The sequence below is a fragment of the Lepidochelys olivacea genome, assembly GCF_965140295.1.
Source record: "Lepidochelys olivacea isolate rLepOli2 genome assembly, chromosome: 10".
Classification (NCBI taxonomy): Eukaryota; Metazoa; Chordata; order Testudines; family Cheloniidae; genus Lepidochelys; species Lepidochelys olivacea.
The window spans coordinates 84,593,799-84,606,111 of record NC_140420.1 but is presented as its reverse complement, the minus strand read 5'-3'; the positions used below and the strand labels follow the sequence as shown (position 1 = coordinate 84,606,111).

At 48.2% G+C, this 12,313-nt stretch overlaps 1 protein-coding gene across 2 annotated transcripts in view; it reads right to left on the bottom strand.

Annotated features, from left to right (window-relative positions):
• Nucleotides 1-10,152, bottom strand: part of ZNF710 (zinc finger protein 710) — a 50,989-nt gene extending 40,837 nt beyond the window's left edge. The window contains exon 1 of one of the 2 annotated variants that reach the window (XM_084641500.1): nt 9,927-10,152. The gene's annotated coding sequence lies outside the window, so the exon portion shown is untranslated. The remainder of the gene's footprint in view (nt 1-9,926) is intronic. The other variant, XM_084641498.1, reaches the window with a different exon arrangement.
• Nucleotides 10,153-12,313: the final 2,161 nt, after the last annotated feature.

The window sequence follows — 12,313 nt, the reverse complement described above, 5'->3', positions numbered from 1 at the left end:
TTGTCTTCAGGCTCTGGAGAAGATTCCAGACTGATAAAGTGCAAAGAACCTTTGACCCTGAAGCTTCTCTCCCCATACGACAGAGAGGCAGCGGTACACAGGCTCCAGCTGGCTCCCTCTCTCAGGCAGGACAGCGCTGCGGCCAGGTCCCTACAAACTAACGCTTTTCCCAACTCACGTTAAGAGTTAGATTCAAACTGACGGAAAACGAGGTTGCCATGAAACTCCAGTTCCAGCCCAGCCCAGCCCTTTGTCCCTGGCTATCAGCATCATCTGCATACAGTGCCATAGATGTTCAAGGATTGGCAGGAGCCAAGATCAGAATTTGCCATTATGTTCCAGGTTCACTTTGACACATGGACCCACACTGGGGGTGTGTGCGCATTCATTAACAGTGAACGGGCACCAGTTTAAGGAGGGAGTTTTATTTTTTAACTGTAATATGTAAAAGGAAAACCACCACCCCTGGAAGCATGTGACCCCACCAAACAGACCCCAACGGCACATCTGGCAGAGTAATTCTGTATTAAGAGCCCCAAGAACTTCCAGAACTTAAAGAAAAAAAACAAGGGAGCAGCAGGTACTGTCAGGCCCAGTTACATTCCTAGAGTCCTAGGGCACATTTGGGTCACTAATAACCAGCTTCATGCCTCTCCTAATCCCAGTGTGACTTTCAGGGCCAGCAGCCACTTTCCTTCTGAAATACCTTGGGAAAACAGGTGTCTCAGACACCCTCCTCTTCTGGTTTCAAACCAACCTTTTAACTGTTCTCTCCAGGCCATTTCTGGTGGAGGCTTTACATCTTCTCCATGGCCATCTACCCAAAGAAGTCACAAGATCCAGTCCTTTACCCGCTTTTCGTCATCAGGGATCCTGCTTTATTAGCTTCAAACTTGCTCACATGTAAATGATGTGTAACACACAATACTACACTTCCCTCAGATGACAGAAAGATCCAAGAATGCCCTCTCTACCTGCCTTGACTGCCAGCACCCGGGCATGACTGGAATTCCTACAGCCAAATGCATCCAAGACTGAAGTCCTTATGTCTGACTTCACAATCATTTTTCTGAATTCACACCTGAAGTCCCCTACATCACAATAGAAGTGTTCACTATCTTTGACCCAAACTTTCATTTTCCTTCCATATTTCCTTTGTCGAAAGGTGCTCATCACCAGCATTGGGGGACACTGCCAGGATTTGTCATTGTCTCTCCCTGTTGAAATCTGTTTAAATTTTCCACCATGACTTCTGCAGTTCCATTTTTTAACTGCCTTCCTATATTGCTACTCAACTTCAGGGGCCTGCAACGTTGTGGGCAGAGTAATCTCTTGCTACAGGAAGTGGGATCAGCATTCATTAGCTTCCCATCAATTTCCAAATGGATTTGGAGATGGTATGATTTCCAAGAAGCTCCAAGGAGCTGACGACTTCTGACCTCATACCCATCTACTCCCTGTTCAGTCAACTCCTCCATTGTTGGTTTCTTCTCCATCAGCTCCTTCACCACATTTAAAGAAGGGCCCGTGACTTATCACTGGTCCGGTATCTGGAACTCTCCCACTGAGACAGTGAATAACTTCCCCTTCTACCCCTACTAATTTAAGTAATCATTATGTGAAGGGTAACTGTCGCAGGTGTTAAGTTATCATCATGAGAGGTGCAGACCAATTCTGTGTGTGAGTGTGAGTCCCCTAGAGGACAGCCATGAAAATAAGATGCAGAACCACAAGTACAAACAGTCACTGATTTGTTTGACAAATAATGCTGGAGGGTCTGCACTTTCACTAAGTCTGTAGCTCTCAACCTTCAACATACAAACACCCCTTTTTCCTAATGTGGCTCCCGCAGAATTCCCCTCCCAGCTAGCTGGGATCTAGCTTCCACTTCCATTCAGCAAGATGGGAAGGGCAGAGTGGCTGTGGCCCTGACACCCATTCATAGATATTCAGGCCAGAAGGGACCATTAGGTAGTCTAGCCTAACCTCCTGTACAACACAGGCCATTACAGTCACCCAGTTACCCCTGCACTGAGCCCAATCATTTGTGTTTGACTAAAGCGTAGCTTCCAGAAAGAGACAGTCTGCAGATCTTCAGATCAAGGGAGGGAGAAGCCACCTCTTCCTGTGGTGGTTTGTTCCCATGCTCAGTCACCCTCAAGCTTAAAATTTGTGCCTGGTTTTAATGTAGCTTTGTCCCAGCCATTGAACCCTGTTCTGCCTTTCCCCACTCAGCAAAGGAGCACGTCCGTGCCCAGCATTTACTCCCAGGAAAGGTACTTTCACCCTAATCCAGTTACCTCTCACTCTTCTTTTTGGATGAACTGAACAGATGGAGCTTGTTAAGTTTCTCACTGAAAGGCATTTCTTCCAACACTTGAATAATTTTTCTGGCTCCTCTCTGCACCCTCTCCAATTTTTCCAACATCCTTTAGAAGTGTGGACACCAGAGCTGGACGCAGTGTTCCAGGGTTGGTCTCATCAGTTCCATCTACAGAGGTAATCACCACCTCCCTTCTCCTGTTGCTCGTCTACTCTGTCCCCTAAAACCTTTCTGGAGTTACTGCTCTCCAGGATACAGGCCCCCATTCTGTAGGTATGGCTGGCATTCTGTGTTCCTGGATGGACAACTTTGCGTCTGGCTTTATTAACACACATTTTGTTTGAATGGGCCCAGCTTATCAAGCGAGCCACTCTCTAGGACTGCCTTGTCCTCATTATTTACCACGCTGTCATTCTATGCATCATCCACAAATTTTTTTAGCAGTGATTTTATATTTACTTTCAGATCATTGATGAAAACATTGATCATCACCAGGACATAGTACCTACGCCTATGCAACCTCTCTAGAAACACCCCCATGATGGCTCCCCATTGGCAATTACCTTTGAAAAACTCTGACTGATTGATGTCAATCTATTTAACAGATGCATGACTGATATCACATGCTAATTTTTTAATCAGAACATCTTGAGGTATAAAGTCAAACACCTTACAAAAGTCTAAATATGTTACATCTATGTAGTTACCTTTCTCTGATTGAGACTCTCTGCCCTAAGTAATGGGCCACTGCAGATCACATATCTGCTTTTGCTTGTCACAATCCCTTTCCTACAGTAAACATGCTTATTCTAGGTTTTTGGAGCTGCCCAGGTTTCCTTTTAAATGTAAGCTCCCCCTGCAAACCCAAAAACACCTTTTAGCTCAAAGAGCTCTCCACAGCAAATCCAGAATGGCAGAGTTTCATAGAAAGATAGGAATTACCAGACTAGATCAGACCTGAGGTCCACCTAGTTCAGTATCCTGTCCCAGAGTATCTAGAACCAGATGCTTCAAAGGACAGTGCAAGAACCCTACAGCAGACAGATGTCTATGGGATAATCTGCCTGCCCGCTGACACCCCCATTCCCCTCAAAAAAGGTCTCATCCTGATCTGTAATAGTTACAGATGGTCATTAAACCTTATGCATCAAGACTTAAGACAAACATTTCGGAAGGGACAGGAGTTATGACAAGTCTGGATATTCATGTCAATGTTCAATCACCTTTAAGTTCTTGGCCTCAACGACTTCCTATGGCAGTTAGTTCCACAATCACACACCGTGTAAAAAAGTATTTTCTTTTATCGATTGTGAATTTCCCACTTTCAATTTCTTTGACTGTTCCCTTCTTCTTTACAATCTGTATTAATGAGAGCTTTCCCTAGGCCTCTGATCATTCTAATTGCTCTTCTCTGAAGCCCCTCTACTTCTGCAATATCCTATTTCAGATGGAGTGACCAACACAGCACAGAGTATCCAGATGAAATTGGAGATATATATATATATATATATATATATATAAAGGCATTATGATATTTTTAGTATTATTTTCTATCCCATTTCCTATGCACTCTAACATTGTTTTAGTCTTGACTACAATTGCAAATTACACAGAAGTTTTTATTGAGCTGTCCACAATGACATCCAGGTCACTGTCTTAGGTTGATACAGTTAATTTAGGAACTTACAAGGTGATGAAAAGTTAAACTTTCTCTCCAATGTGCATTATTTCTCATTTATCAAAATTAAATTTCATCTAGCTTGTATAGGTCTCACTCTAGTTCCTCACAAACCTCTCTAGTCCTAACTAACCTTAACTTTGTGTAACCTATACATTCTGTCACCTCACTGCACCCCACCTTTCCAGATAATTAATAAACATAATAAACACAGGACCTTACAGACTCCTCTCTTAACCTTTGGCCATGATGAAAACTGACCATTTAATCCTACTTGTTGCTTTCTGTCTCCTAGCCATTTTTTGATCCCTGACAACTTTGCCTCTTCCCACACGAGACTACTGAAGTTGTCATCGTGGGGTGTCTTCTCAGAGGCCCTTTGGAAATCTAAATATATTATGACAGGTTTCAGAGTAACAGCCGTGTTAGTCTGTATTCGCAAAAAGAAAAGGAGTACTTGTGGCACCTTAGAGACTAACCAATTTATTTGAGCATGAGCTTTCAAGTGAGCTACAGCTCACTTCATCGATGAAGTGAGCTGTAGCTCATGAAAGCTCATGCTCAAATAAATTGGTTAGTCTCTAAGGTGCCACAAGTACTCCTTTAAATATATTATGTTAATTGGTTCTCCTTCATCCACTACTTTCTTGACATGTTCAAAGAATTCTAAGAGATTAGTGAGACACTATTTTCCTTTGTGGAATACATGCTGGTTAGACCCTATCAGATCATGATCTTCCAGGTGTTTTGTTATTCACTGCCAATTAACCCAATTTGCCAGGTGCAGATGTAAGGCTCATAGGCCTATAATTCCCTGGATTTCTCCTACAGCCTTTTTAAGTTGTGGGTGCAATACTTGCTACCTTCCAATTCTCTGGAACAGTGGCTGTTTTTAAATTAAAGATTGAATAATTTTGTTGGTAGCTACTTCTACTACTTCCTAGTTATGTTCCTTCAGAACCCATGGATGGACCATCTGGGCCTGGTGACTTATCGCATTTTAAATTATCAGTTTGCTCCAGCACTAGTATTTCAGTCACCTCAATCTCTCAGAGCACTTCATCTTTGTGACCAGGAAACAGTTTTTCAAGAACCCAGGTGAACTTCCTGTGTGCTCTTTTTTTTTCCCCTACACTTGAGAACATTTCAGACACTGTCCCTCTACTGTAGCCTCTCTACAGTAAGACCAGAGGTGGCCTGAAAAGAGGGGAGGGAGGGCAGGTTGTGTGGAGGTGGAGGGAAAGGAGAGCTTCTTTACAATGTTCAGAGGTTGAGGACGCCTGACATTTAAAAAAGAAGAAAAGAAAAGTTGTTGTCCCCCGTCCCTCCCCCCGCTGTTTTTTCCCCCCTCCAGCGGGCATGGAGGTTGTCTCCTCTCTTTGGCCTGGGGGACACTATAGAAAAGTTGAGAAATCAAAGGATTATGTTGCCCCAAGTGCTAGGGAAGTGAAACCTGAACAGTTAAGGAGGAAATGGATTTTTAGTTAGAATTTTTTTAAAACTTTGTTTTTTAACCCTTATTTTAAACTCAGCTTATTCTGACTGACACTGGTGGGAGCAAAGTTCTCCTTATTGAAGATTCAACACTACTCCTGGACTTAAAGGCTGAGAAACCTCAAACTCCAATGCTCTTGGTCTCCAAGCTAACTGTCGTCAAAATTAGGGAAGACAAGAATATGACACCTTTAAAATAAGCTTCTCTTCGGGGAAAAAGTGTATCTAAAAATAGGAGAAAGTGAATCAGGCCAACTTATTACAGTCTAACCACTATTGTGCCCATCACAGTCAGTTTGGGGAAGGGGAGAGCACAGAGTGCAGCCAATTAGGGTTAAAGGGAGGGAATGTGGCAGACCAGAATAAGAAAGAAAAGGTAAAAGCTCTATAAGTGCCACTTGGAATACACCGTCTGTCCCCAAATCCATAGCTTGAGATGAAGGGAACACCCTTGATGTGCCCCCTAGGTTGGAATGCTGCGCAGCAGCCAGGCTCTTGGGTCTCTGCCTCAAACAAGACAAATAAAAGACCCACTAGCAGCTACATAAAAGGTGTATCCAAAAGAGACCCAAACTAGAACTTTTAGAAAGTTTATTTATAGTGCAGTAGAACTTACAGGCCAAGTAGGTCAGGCCCCCATTATGCTAGATGTGACAGATATGGCAATTTCCTGCAATATCCTTGAAAAAAAAAATGTATTAAGTTTAATCATCTTTGGAGTTCACTGTATTAAATGCAAAAGTTCTGTATGATTGTGAGCCCTGGGAAATGTTATGAACTTCAAAGGACTATATTGAACAACGGGCCAGACAACAGGCTTTCGAACAAACAGTGTCAGGTGGTTTGCCTGGGAAATCCCAATGGGGAGATGATTGCAAATTTCTCACCTCTGATTATGCAAAAAACCCCAGTCTTTTGAAGCTACACCCTGAGGAAGGAATCACTGTCTGCTGATTTCCTGTTCCTGGAACCCAAAAAACAAAGGCCCAAACTGCATAAAGGAAAGATTAACCAATGCATGGGCATGCTTGTTCTAAAAGAATGCTATTCTGAGCTTGTAATCACAGAAAACCCTCCTGGTGGGGTTTGAAGGACTGACTCCTACCAGAGCCTCTGATGGGGTTGGCGAGATAGCCGGTAAGCTTATTAGCATGCGTGTAGACCCCTTTATTGTTTTAATGTTTTCTCTGTAATGCTTTCACCGTGCTTGCTCAGAAATAGCTGTGTTGTAACTCAGGCCAGGTCTACATTACAAACCATTATCAGGATAACTACATCGCTTGGGGTGTAAAAAAACTACACCCTGAACGACAGTTATACCCGGCTGTGTCGATGGAAGAGCTTCTCCTGTTGACGTAGCTGCCGCCTTGCAGGGAAGTGAGTTAACTGTACTGATGGGAGAAGCTCTCCCGTCAGCATAGTAACATCTTCACTAAAGCATTCCCACAGCACTGCTGCAGCACTGTGTGTTAAGACAAACCCTTAAGTTGAGCAATTACCTTGTTCATAGCCTTCGAAGAGTGAGCAAAGTGCAGGCGCTGGCCTGCTTAGGCAGCCTGGCTTGCTGGGAATAACAGTGTAGGTAGGGAACTGTGCACCCTGGGGAAAATCATGTCAGGAGGGAGAGACACAGGATCTCCGCCCCAGAGAGAGGACAGCTGGGGAGCCAGAAGCCTAGAAGTGGGCGCCCTTACTGGACTGCAGAGGTGGTGACATCACACACTGAACAAACGTGTAGAAAATGACAGTCTCTCTCTGAAATAGCATCCAGTCTAAAAGCCAAGACATAACAGGTGGACCAGCGAAAGAACTGGGTTGGGGAGTGGGAAGAGGCAGACAGGGTAGCAAGAACAGAAGAGTTAGCGCAATTCCTAGTCAGAGTAATAATGGCAACTCACCCACCTACACTAGCCTATTCTTTTTATTATGGTCCCAATTTGGCAAGGGACTGAAGCACGTGCCTAACTTTAAGCATATGATTAGTTCAATTGAAGTTAACAGGACTGTGCTACAGTTAGGCATGTGTTAAAGTACCTTTCTGAATTAGGGCCTAAGTCTCAATATAAAATTAATATGAAAAAAAATCACATTGATCAACATATGGAATGTTTGTCTCACTTAGCAGCAAACGTCCTGAAATAATCACTCTGGCTCATGCACAAATAGCCCATTGCCTATTCATTAGCACAATGCTGCTGACTCTCTCATTCATCCCGTCTCTGAGGGGTATTTACTAAACTGGTTTACAAATTACATCCCTTTATACTTTTTAGTCTAATAAAATTAAAACTACATCATAACGATTAAACAGAACACAAACAAGGCGAAAAGCTGTCCTGTTTGGTGAAGAAACAATTTAACTTGCATACAGTTTGTAATAATACTTAAGTTATCTATTTTTCTTTAACCTTGCATATGGAAAGAATGTGTTATCTGTATTTATGGAGCCAATCAGTCTAGCATATTCATAAAATGGGAACCAGGTTGCAAGATGGCCATATGTATTTAGCCGGCAGTTGTGGAGATTTTCCATTGGAAGGGTATTCCTCACTTTTTTTTGTTTAAATCATTTCTCTAGAATGGAGAGAGGGGCACGTCCATTTCTTTGCCAGAAGGATTTTCATTGCCACAATCAGGTGCAAATACAGCTCCATACATTGTCTGATCAAAAGAATTTGAGGAAAGACTCCAATAGGAATGTTTCACAAGTCAAGGGGAAGACTAAAATCATAATTAAAAATTGTCCCTTGGTTTGCTGCCAAAATAGGGTTACTTTGAACAGGTCCCCAGGAAATGGTAAAACAAGCTCCTATCCACGAAAGCTTATGCTCTAATAAATTGGTTAGTCTCTAAGGTGCCACAAGTCCTCCTTTTCTTTTTGCGAATACAGACTAACACGGCTGCTACTCTGAAACCAATCTTTTCAGAGTTCATCTGGGGATATTTGATTTCTTAGGTCTCCAACTAGCCTAGAATGCAATTTTTAAATGGTTATGCCTAATCCACATTGGCCAGACAAACCACGTTTAAACAGAGTCCACCAGAATCATTGTATAATGGTGTTTAAAATGGATTCTGGTAAAACAGTTTAATCCTTAGCCTGAGGCCTTGGAGCAAATAAACTTAATTCATTTATGCCACAAACAACTTGTCCATTCTGACTGAAGCCTAGAGACTAACCAACCTTCTCTACTTTGTGTTTCCAGGTTTTTTATATTTTAAGAGGAGTTTTAACCTCCCAGAGCTGCACCTTCCGCCTTGACCACCTCTCCCCTCTTGCAACACAATGGGTTTAAATAAAGTCTATTAATTATTATATTCTGTGGAGTGATTACAGGTGATTGTAAGAAGGGAAAGCTCCTCACCATGTGCAATACTTTCCAAAGGAAAGTCACAAAACAAGTTGGTGACCAGTCAGATCAGAGGTCTCATGAACAAAGCCTTTGTGAACTGTAGGGAGATTTTTTTCCTGACATTTTCCAGAAGGCAGGTGAGATCTGTTTGCAATATAAGAGGTGTAGATAAAAGAGGGCGGGCAAGAGTGGGTCCTAAACCTCAAATATTTGCATTAGATGAACCCGACCTATTGAACCAGGCTCTTCCCATCTCTAACTCCCCTGATCGTAGGCACTTTTATAGAACACTAGGCTAGTGACGAGATGATTTTCCCTCCCCTCCGCTGAGCCCAACCCGTAGCCCAGAAGGGTCCTGCCAGCGAGTACCAGGTGCCCCACAGGACACCCTGCTGAGGAGGAAGGCCCAAGAGCAGGTCTGGGGGACCCCGAGGCAGGGCGCCCAGCACACGGGGCTGTGCCATCGGGGGGCTCCAGCCCCCGCCAAGCAGCAGCTAGGGCAAGGGAAGACCCGAGCCACGTCCACATGGGGGCACGGGCGGGCCAGCGGCGCTCGGGGCTCCGGCGCGGCCCCTCTCTCAGCCCGGCCGCCACAGCGAAACCCGGCGAAGCCCGCGGCGCCGGCCCCGGGGGCTTCTCGGCGGGAGAGGGGCCGGCGCCGCGGGCGGAGTTTCCAGGCAGGGCAGCCCGGGCCCCGTCCTCCCCCGGCCGAGCAGGGGCCGGGTCGCTCCCACGGACGGTCTCCGCCGGGGGCCAGGCCGGGCGCCGGGGGGGGGTCCAGGCCGGGCGCCGGGGGGGGGGTCCCGGCAGCCGCCGCCAGGCCCCTGCCCAGCCCCTGCCCCAGGCAGCCGGTCCCCGCCGCGGGCAGCGGCCCCGAGACCGGAGCCCTCCGCGCCCCACGGCGCCTCCCGCCCCCGCCCCACAGCGGCCCGGCCGCGGGCTCAACAGGTCCGGCCCCGGCGCGGGGAACTTGGCGGGCGGCCCCACGTGCCCCCCCCGGCTGCCATCTCGGCCCCGGGAGCGGCCCGTCCGAGCGCCCGCGACATGTCGGCGGCCCCGCGCCCCCGCCGGGACTCACCCCGGGCTGGCGACGCGGGTCCCTGCTCCGGCCGCCCCGGCCCGCTGGCGGCCGCTCCCGGCAGCAGGAAGCGAGGAGCGGGGCCGACGGGAAGGGATGCAAAGCAGCCGCCGCCGCTCCTCGGCTCCGCTCCCTTTTGTCTCGGCGCCGCCGCCCCGCCCGCTGCCCGCTCCGGCCTCTGCCCGCCGCCCAGGGGCTCCCGGGCCGGTCCGCCAGGCGAGCCCCGGGGCGAGCCCCGCCCGCCCGGCCCTCCCGGCTCGCGGGCGGGGGCGGTTTCGTTTCCGACCCAAGTCACGCCCCGCGGGTCCATGCGGACCGGCCGGCCGGGAAGGGCCCGCCGGCCCGGGCCCGCCTGCAGCGAGCCCGCCCGCCCCGGAGGCCGGTCCCCCCGCCCGCCCCGGAGGCCGCGCCCGGAGCCCCTGCGCCCGGAGCCCCTGCGCCAGGCGCGTCTCCGGCTGCTCGCCCTGGCCCTCGGCTCCCGCCGGCCGCGGCGGGCCCGGGGCGTCGGAAAGGCTCGCCTGCGGCCGAGCGGGGCCGCCGGGCAGGGGGGCGCTGCCGCGGGACGGCGCCCCAGGCGCTCGGAGCCCCCTTCCCGCCGGGGCGCGGGCCTGCCGCCCCACGCCTGCCCCACGCGGCCGCGCCGCGGGCTCCCAGAAAGCCCGCACCTCGCCCGCGCAGCGGCTGGCCCCGCATGCCGCCAGGCTGGAGGCCCCCCGACTTTCGCTAGTCCCTTCGTTCTGGGCCACCTTTCTTCCTGTTTCTCCTCTGTCAGGGGCAGTAACGTAACTGGAAGTCAGCTGTGGCTGGGAGCCAGGCAGACTTCAGAGCCTGGGGGATTCCTGGTGCTGTGGGGATGACAGGTGGGCATCTCACAGAACCCCACCCACAGGTGCTGGAACTAGGGGTGCAGGGGGTGCTGCTGCTGCACCCCCCCCAGCTTGAAGCGGTGTCCATTGCACAGAGAGTTTACAGTTTGGTGCAGTGGCTCTCAGCACCCTACTGTACAAATTGTTCCAGCCCCCCTGATCCTACCACTGCAGGGATATCCTCTGTGGTGCCACTCTCTTCAGCCGGGAATAATAACCATGAGAGAGCAAAAGACCCGAGGCTATCCACAGGACCACCTACTCCCTGCTTGCCTGTTAATAATATGCACCAGACTCTAGCCCAGTGTTGCAGTCACCATGATTTATTGTCTTGGGTGATTTGACATCCATGCAGATGATGATTCCTCTGGGTTGTCTTAAAATCTCATGGTTCCAATGATCATTATCAGACAAGCTTCGCACAACTCACCATTGGGAAGTCATATTTGGGGTTTTATTTTTGGCCTGTGATTGGGAGTGCATCTCCCTGTGTGAAGATTACACCTTTATCATGCTCTTATTTTGTATTGAGGTATTGCCTAGAGCTCCCAATCAGGGCCCAGGGCCCTACTGTCCTTGGCACTGTATACATAGAATCATAGAATATCAGGGTTGGAAGGGACCTCAGGAGGTCATCTAGTCCAACCCCCTGCTCAAAGCAGGACCAATCCCCAATTTTTGCCCCAGATCCCTAAATGGCCCCCTCAAGGATTGAACTCACAACCCTGGGTTTAGCAGGCCAACGCTCAAACCACTGAGATGTAATATAAAAACAGTCCCAGCCCCAAAGAGCTTATAATTTCCAGATCCTCATTAAGAAAAGGAGTACTTGTGGCACCTTAGAGACTAACCAATTTATTTGAGCATGAGCTTTCCTGAGCTACAGCTCACTTCATCGGATGCATGCCGTGGAAACTGCAGCAGACTTTATTTATACACAGAGACCATGAAACAATACCTCCTCCCACCCCACTGTCCTGCTGGTAATAGCTTATCTAAAGTGATCATCAGGTGGGCCATTTCCAGCACAAATCCAGGTTTTCTCACCCTCCACCCCCCCACACAAATTCACTCTCCTGCTGGTGATAGCCCAGTGAATTTGGGGGGTGAGAAAACCAGGATTTGTGCTGGAAATGGCCCACCTGATGATCACTTTAGATAAGCTATTACCAGCAGGACAGTGGGGTGGGAGGAGGTATTTTTTCATATTCTCTGTGTATAAATAAAGTCTGCTGCAGTTTCCACGGCATGCATCCGATGAAGTGAGCTGTAGCTCACGAAAGCTCATGCTCAAATAAATTGGTTAGTCTCTAAGGTGCCACAAGTACTCCTTTTCTTTTTGCGAATACAGACTGACACGGCTGTTACTCTGAAACAGATCCTCATTGATTCCAAGCCAGAAGGGACCATTGCGATCATCTCTAGTCTGACCTCCCCTATAACACGGGACATAGAACTTCCCCCAAATAATTCCTAGAACAGATCTTTTAGAAAAAAACCATCCAATCTTGATTTCAAAAT